Genomic DNA, 7138 nt, shown 5'->3' on the forward strand with positions numbered 1-7138 from the left:
TTGAGACATATATTTACTTTCTGAAGTCACCAATCATGGATTAGTATTAGTGAACTATCATGATCATATATTCTCAAAAATACTTAGTACTATTGGGTGACTATGACACTCTATGGAGAACCTCAATCTTTAGTCATAAAATTAAGAGCTCCCGATTTCACAGCCCCATTAGCCCTATTTGAAATGACCTTATACAGGTTTAAGTGGAACAGAAGGATTCATAACCTCTGGATGACATAGGTAGGTTTCAAGAAACAGACATCCTGACAATCACATCTGTAAATCTGTGGTAGGGAATCCACACTAGTGGGTTTAGCTCTGCTTGGTACCTTATTCTCTAATGTTCTTCCACATCCCATTTTCTACAGAAACAAATCTGGTCTTTCCAAAGGGCATATGTAGGGAGTATGGTTTCTTTTATTTCAAATCTATATTTAGAGACAAATTACAGCTCTTGATGCTGTGGTAGAGTGAAGCTGCTATTTTGGGGGCAAATGTGTTACTTCTGTAATGAGTATAAAAACAAGGTGACCCAGGGCATGAAGAATTGAGCTTCGTGCTGGCTGCAAGCTTTTAGGGGGGATGTTTTTGATTGGTCCCTGGGGTGCATGCAGGTAACTGAGCAACATACGCTGGGTCCTCAGCTATTTGGTTTGGAGGTCAGGCCGTGGATTCCCTCCCCTAGGAATCTTTACTATTTCAAAGAGGAAGAGAGTCAACTCATAGCAGCTTCCCTAAAGAATATCTGATACTCCACAGATAGTTGGAGGAAAAGGGCAGTGCCAAATCCCCCCGCCCTCCCCAATGGTGTTTAAGGTGCTCCCTAGAGATGGAAAAGTCATCCATGGCATCATTGACAGCAAGACTCTATTCCACAGAGAGGCTGGCCAAGTCAGCTGGGGGCCACTCGAGGGAATCCTTTATTGCTTATTGAGAAGCAGAGAACAGAGTAAGGGTAAAGCCTATGGGAGGCCTGATCTAACACCCAGTGGAGGGATGGAGAGGCAATTAGATAACCTTGCTAGAATGTTCCAGGCTCGAATCATAGAAAGTGAGGAAAAACATTAGGAAAGCTCTAGGTGTAGGCTCCCATATTACTGATGAGAATTGGAATGACGTGTGGGGTTCAATGAGCAGCCCTACCTACACCCACACTGAGAACCTCTGACTCAAAGCACTAGGTTTGTTCATTATGAGATTGTGTACAGTGAGGTAAATTTTTTCCCAATGAGGGGAAATGCAACCACCCTCTTTGAGTCTCATTTTTCTCATCTGTTAGGTGAAGATAAAAGTAGTGTAGGGTTTCTCAGCTTTGGCACTATTGACATGTTGGACTGGATAATCCTTTGTTGTCATGTGCATTGAAGGCTGGTTAACAGAATTCCTGGCCTCTACCCCTTAGATGCCAATAGCACAATTCTGAAAACCAAAAGTGACTCCAGACACTGCAAATGTCCCCTTAGTGCAAAAATGTCCCCACTGCAATAGTGTAACAGTGGGAATCATGATATTCTATATAAAGTGCTGGGCATGGCATCTGGCATGTAATAATTGCTCAGTAGATATTAGATATTATTTTCACCCACTGGTTAAAAATGTGATCAGTGTTTTTAGTAGATATTAAATAATACCAGATATTAGGGATACCATTCATTCTCTCAGGTAATGCGTAAATGTTCTTAGTTCAGAGATTCAACTGGCACTCCTGTCCTTTGCTTTGAATAAGGAGAAGCTGGTTTTAAAGAAAGCATTTTTTTTTCCTGTGTTCACAAGCTTAGATTATGTATACTATGCAGATACATTCACAGCTAATCTGGTAAATGGTTTTCAGAACAGTGGCTGCATGATTAATTGATTAAACACTGCAGTGTTCATAGCATATCCTGGGAGAACAATTGCAAGTTTGCCAGTGTAATACACGTCTTGATGTTGAGCAGCTGCCCACAATATTCTTGTTTGGAACGACATTCATGACAGTTATAGGTAGGCTTTCATTAAAAATGTGTTTATATTGTTTCTGAACCATAGAGTGCTCACTGACTTTGTTGACATAATCTAAAGAGGAAGGATGATATTCGTTTCTGTTTATCACGCACATTTAATGTCCTATCTTTTGAGGGCTATTATTTGATAACATGTACAATAATATAATCATTCAAAAGACAATTCTAGCTTCTTCTTGAATGCAGCGATTAAAAACAGACCAAACAACATTATCTACCGAGTCTTGGCTTCATAGCAAACTCCCACCACTTCAGCAAAAGCAAACTTTAGGCTGCTGATAAGAATGGCCGTGACTAACCGAAGTAATTCCTTCTTGCATTAATCTTAAACTCTTTTAGAGTCATCAAGGTTTTATTTCTTTGGCTCCAGATTTAACTGTTGAATTTTGCAGAAATCATTGCAAGTTACACAGGGGGGGATTAAATTAAAGCAAAAGACGCAACTGCCTTTAAGACAACATTAAAGAAAGGTGGAGGAAAATCTAAGAGCTTCTGCTTTCACATCTATATATGGGTATATTTTTTAAACGGAAACATCAGGCTAACAAGAACCACCTTTCAGCTTGCATTGGAAATATTTGGGTTTGGTTCTCTCATTTAATTTGTTTAGAGTAAAATTCCTATAGTAACTGATTTAATAGAAGAATCTTTAGGCAAGTTCTTTAGGAAAATGGAATATTAGAATTAGAATATTTAACAAATTGCAAAATCAATTTGAAGAACCAAATAAAAACAAAATTATTTTTATTTTCATTTAAATCTGTGTTTTATGATCTTTGAGGCCATCTATCCATTGCTCTCCCTCCATGTCCCAGCTATTGTTTCTTCTACAACTTTATTAGTCCCAAATAGACATTTTCATGCTTTCCTGATTTTCTCTTTGGACATTCATCTTCAGCACATTTTTTTAAAGTTATTTTTTGTTGAATTTATTGGGATGGCATTGGTTAATAAAACTATATAGGTTGCAGGTATGCAATTCTACAATACATCGTCTGTATGTTGTATTGTGTGTTTACCACACCAAGTGAAGTCTCCTTCCTTCATCATTTATCCCCCCCTTTACCCTCTTCTACCCCCCCCCACCCACTCCCACTTCCCTCTGGCAATCACCATATTGTCCTCTATCCTTAAGTCTTTTTTTTTCTTTGCTTAATCCCTTCACCCTTCTCACCCAGCCCCATCCCCCTCCTCTCTGATAGCTGTCAGTCTGTTCTCTATGAGTCTATTTCTAGTTTGTTTGTTAGTTGATTTTGTTATTTAGATTCCACATATAAATGAAATCACATGGCACTTGTCTTTTTCTGACCTGCTTATTTCACTTAGTATAATAATCATCCATGCTGTCACAAAAGGGAAGAGTTCCTTCTTTTATTGGGCCGAGTAGTATTCCATTGTGGAAATGTACCACAGCTCTTTTTTATCTACTAATCTACTGATGGGAACTTGGACTGCCTCTAAATCTTGGCTATTGTAAATAATGCTGCAATGAACATAGGGTGCATATATTCTTTAAATTAGTATGCTATGGGTCAAAATCCATCATTTCAACTCTCTTTTCTAGTTACACCTGTGCACACTGGTTGTACCTTTATTCAACTGCTCCTCCTTACTTAGGTGATTTTTTTTTGCTCTATTATTTTGCACTGACTTGTAAAATGCTTAGCAACTTTGTGCTAGTTGCATGTGTTTCATATCTTTCCATGAAGATTGGTATATCATAGAAAGCAGAGACTGTCTTTGAATTTATTTTTCTCCAAGTTCCCACAAAGGTGTTTTGAACGTATAACAAGTATGTGGTGGAAAAATTAAAGAATGCTATGTTGAACTATTTTACAGTGAGCTTTTATGAAGGGCCTCTTATTTAGATGTTTAAATTTTTAATGCATCTATATAATAACCAATAATACTATTAGAAATATCACTAACTTGGGATGTTGCACTATATATAGTCTAATTCTCATCTGCAGATGGAAAAACTGCATGGATAAATAAATGACTTACCTGGTAAAAGTTCAATAATCAGCCCCAAAATATAACTGGATATTTCCACTCACAGTCCCCAGTTTTCTTCCCTCGGTAGCACTTCTCCTATTAGTTAAAAATTACCTACAAAAAGACACATTGATCTAACTATAATTATAGTAGGTCACCTTACACTTTGCTAGAAGGGAAATATATCACATACTGGACTTACACTTGTGCTTGAGAGACATACAGGTTGGAGATTGATGGCTGTCTTTGCCACTCCCTAGCCCTGGGAACTCAGATGCATGACTTTAACTCTAGGCTTTGTTTACTTAACTGTAAAATGGGACTGATAATTGTACTTACTTTGAAATGCCTAACACATCTGATATATTTTGCATGGCATATAAAACGCTGTTAGCAAATGTAACCTATAGTTATTAACACTTTAGGACTTTACAATTTAAAAATAATTTTTAATATTAATCTGATATGTTTATCAATACCACTAATGGATTCTAATCCATATATTTCATGACAATTTTAAGAAATGTGTATCTTTGTACTCTACTATGTCAATGTCCCCAGGAAAATTTATTTTGGTAATAGTTTTCTCCAAATTATCTGGAGAAAAAGTTTTTTCTTTTGAGTTTTCCGTTTAGGTAACTTTGATGTTATAGATACTTTTGTTTTCATTTTTAGAACTCTCTGGATCCTATTTTAAAACTAGCTGTCAACATCCTTAAAAATTACTTTATAGTTTTAGTCATATATCTCCTTAAGGAAGTATGCTATTCCTTAAAAAAGTAAAATGATAAAAACTAATACTGAGATAAATTGCTTAGTTTATTCTTATTTAGCACAGTATTTTATAGCTACTTCTTTTAAAACCATAGGTTGAATATAAAATGGACATGAGGAAAAAATAGATTCATTTTATTAATTTTATATCTTATCTTCTTTAATTTCACCTCATGCTTCCTTTCTCAGATAATTGGAAAAAATAACTTTCTGGAAAATGAGTTACATAATATTAATTTTTTTAACATTTGCTATTATCTAAGATCAAACTAGCACAAATGCCTTTTCCTGGTCACAAGCAGGTTTGAAGTATGGCTGTACCAGGGCAAACTCAAAGTACCTACTCTACATAAATTAATCTCCCAGAGGAAAATGCATTATGCTTATAATTGAAGTTATCATTTCTAATACCACCATTAATGCTGATTGAATCTTAAATTTGTGTTGGGATCATTTATTTGAAGACACTATATCTCTTAAAAATTCATGTCAAGTACACCCTATAAAGGTTAATCTACAGTCTTGAAGCTATTTCTTAGGCTTTGGCAACCTGGAGAAGGTCAGATTATGAATCTATGCAAAAATAAGAGCCTATTTTTTAATGGGTAGAAATAGATCTATTTTACAGAAAGATAGGGATTGGCAATTTAGCTTAAATGTTTTATTTTTTAAATATAAAGAGTTGTTAGATGTGTTCACAATATGATCCATTTTTTCAACTTATTATTTTCATTTTATTAAATTAGAATTTTCACATTAAGTCATTTCCTCTACTCTTTCTTCATATTGTGAGCCCTGGAAATAAGTAACCTCCTTCGATGAGGTCCATCCATTTCTTTGTCTCTTTCTTCCTATTTTTTTTTTCATCCCTTTTCATGCAGCGATGGTTGCTATCACAATCTACCCCAGTTGCTAAAAATTTTGAGGGAGGGTCACTCTTAATGCCTCCTGTTATCTTCCTTTGCCACATCCAAGAAATCTTAAATGCTATCTATTTCTTCTCAAAAAAGCTACAGAAGATATGGAAAGCATCTGCATCTTTCTATACTCCCTATTATTGCTTCAGTGCAAGCAACAGCTACCTAGCCATTAGACTGAATCATAAAAATTTGACAAAAATACTCATATATTCACAATTCATGTATTTCAACTAAATAATTTTTCTTTTTTTCTAATTCATTTGTTTTGCACTGCAATAAGAGAAAAAAATGTCAAAAACACAAACCCGTTCACATTTTACCCTTGTTAATCCTCTTCAATGGTTTTCCTCTGTCCCCACGATAATGTCCAAATTCCATTCCCTGGCCTACAAGGTCCTGCATGAGTTGTTCTCTATTGTTTTATTTAATACTAGAGGCCCGGTGCACAAAAATTTGTGCACTCTGGGGGGAGGGAGGGGTCCCTCAGCCCGGCCTGTGCCCTCTTGCAGTCTGGGACCCCTCAGGGGATGACCACCTGCTGGCTTAGGCCCACTCCCCGGGGGATTGGGCCTAAGATGGCAATCAGACATCCCTTGGGCAGCCCAGCAGCCCTTAGGAGATGTCCACTTGCCAGCGGGGAGCAGGCCTAAACTGCAGTCGGACATCGTTAGCGCTGCTGAGGAGACAGGAGAGGCTCCCACCACCACCGCTGTACTGGCAGCCATCAGCCTGGCTTGTGGCTGAGCAGAGCTCCCCATGTAAGAGCGCCCTGACCACCAGCGGGGAGCTCCTGCATTGAGCGTCTTCCCCTGGTGGTCAGTGTGTGTCATAGTGACCAGTCATTCCTAGTCATTCTGCTGTGAGGGTCAGTTTGCATATTACCCTTTCACTATATAGGATAGAGGCCTGGTGCACGGGTGGGGGCCAGCTGGTTTGCCCTGAAGGGTGTCCCGGATCAGGGTGGGGGTCCCGCTTGGGTGCCTGGCCAGTCTGGGTGAGGGGCTGAGGGCCATTTTCAAGCTGGTGGGTGACTGAAGCTCCCAACCTCTCCTTTTTTTCTTTTTTTTTTTTTATTCTGGGATTTATTTACCTTCTATGGCTGTCACTGGAGCTGAGAGCCAGCTTTAACTCTGAGACCTCGGCTGCTGAAAGCAGGCATCTGGGTTTGTTTGGCTTCTATAATTGAAACACTGTTGCAGCTCCAGCTCTGAGGCCCGGCTGGCTGAAAGCAGGTTTCTGGGGTTTGTTTAGCTTCTATAGTTGCAACATTGTTTCTTAGAGTGCAGCTCAGATGCCAGCAGCGGCAGGCGGGGAACCTTGGCTTCCTCCATCACTGGAGCAAGCAAGCCTCCTGTTCGCTTCAGCTGCCTGGCTGCTGGCCGCCATCTTGGTTGGCAGTTAATTTGCATATCGCCCTGATTAGCCAATGGGAAGTGTGTCGGAGGT

At 38.5% G+C, this 7138-nt stretch overlaps 1 non-coding gene across 1 annotated transcript; it reads right to left on the bottom strand.

Moving 5' to 3' along the window:
• Positions 1-61: 61 nt before the first annotated feature.
• Positions 62-190, bottom strand: LOC111823620. Its single transcript, XR_002826693.1, has one exon. It is a non-coding gene; the product is annotated as a small nucleolar RNA SNORA25 (small nucleolar RNA).
• Between the last annotated feature and the right edge of the window lie 6948 nt (positions 191-7138).

The sequence above is a fragment of the Myotis lucifugus genome, unplaced genomic scaffold (genome assembly GCF_000147115.1).
Source record: "Myotis lucifugus unplaced genomic scaffold, Myoluc2.0 scaffold_5, whole genome shotgun sequence".
Classification (NCBI taxonomy): Eukaryota; Metazoa; Chordata; class Mammalia; order Chiroptera; family Vespertilionidae; genus Myotis; species Myotis lucifugus.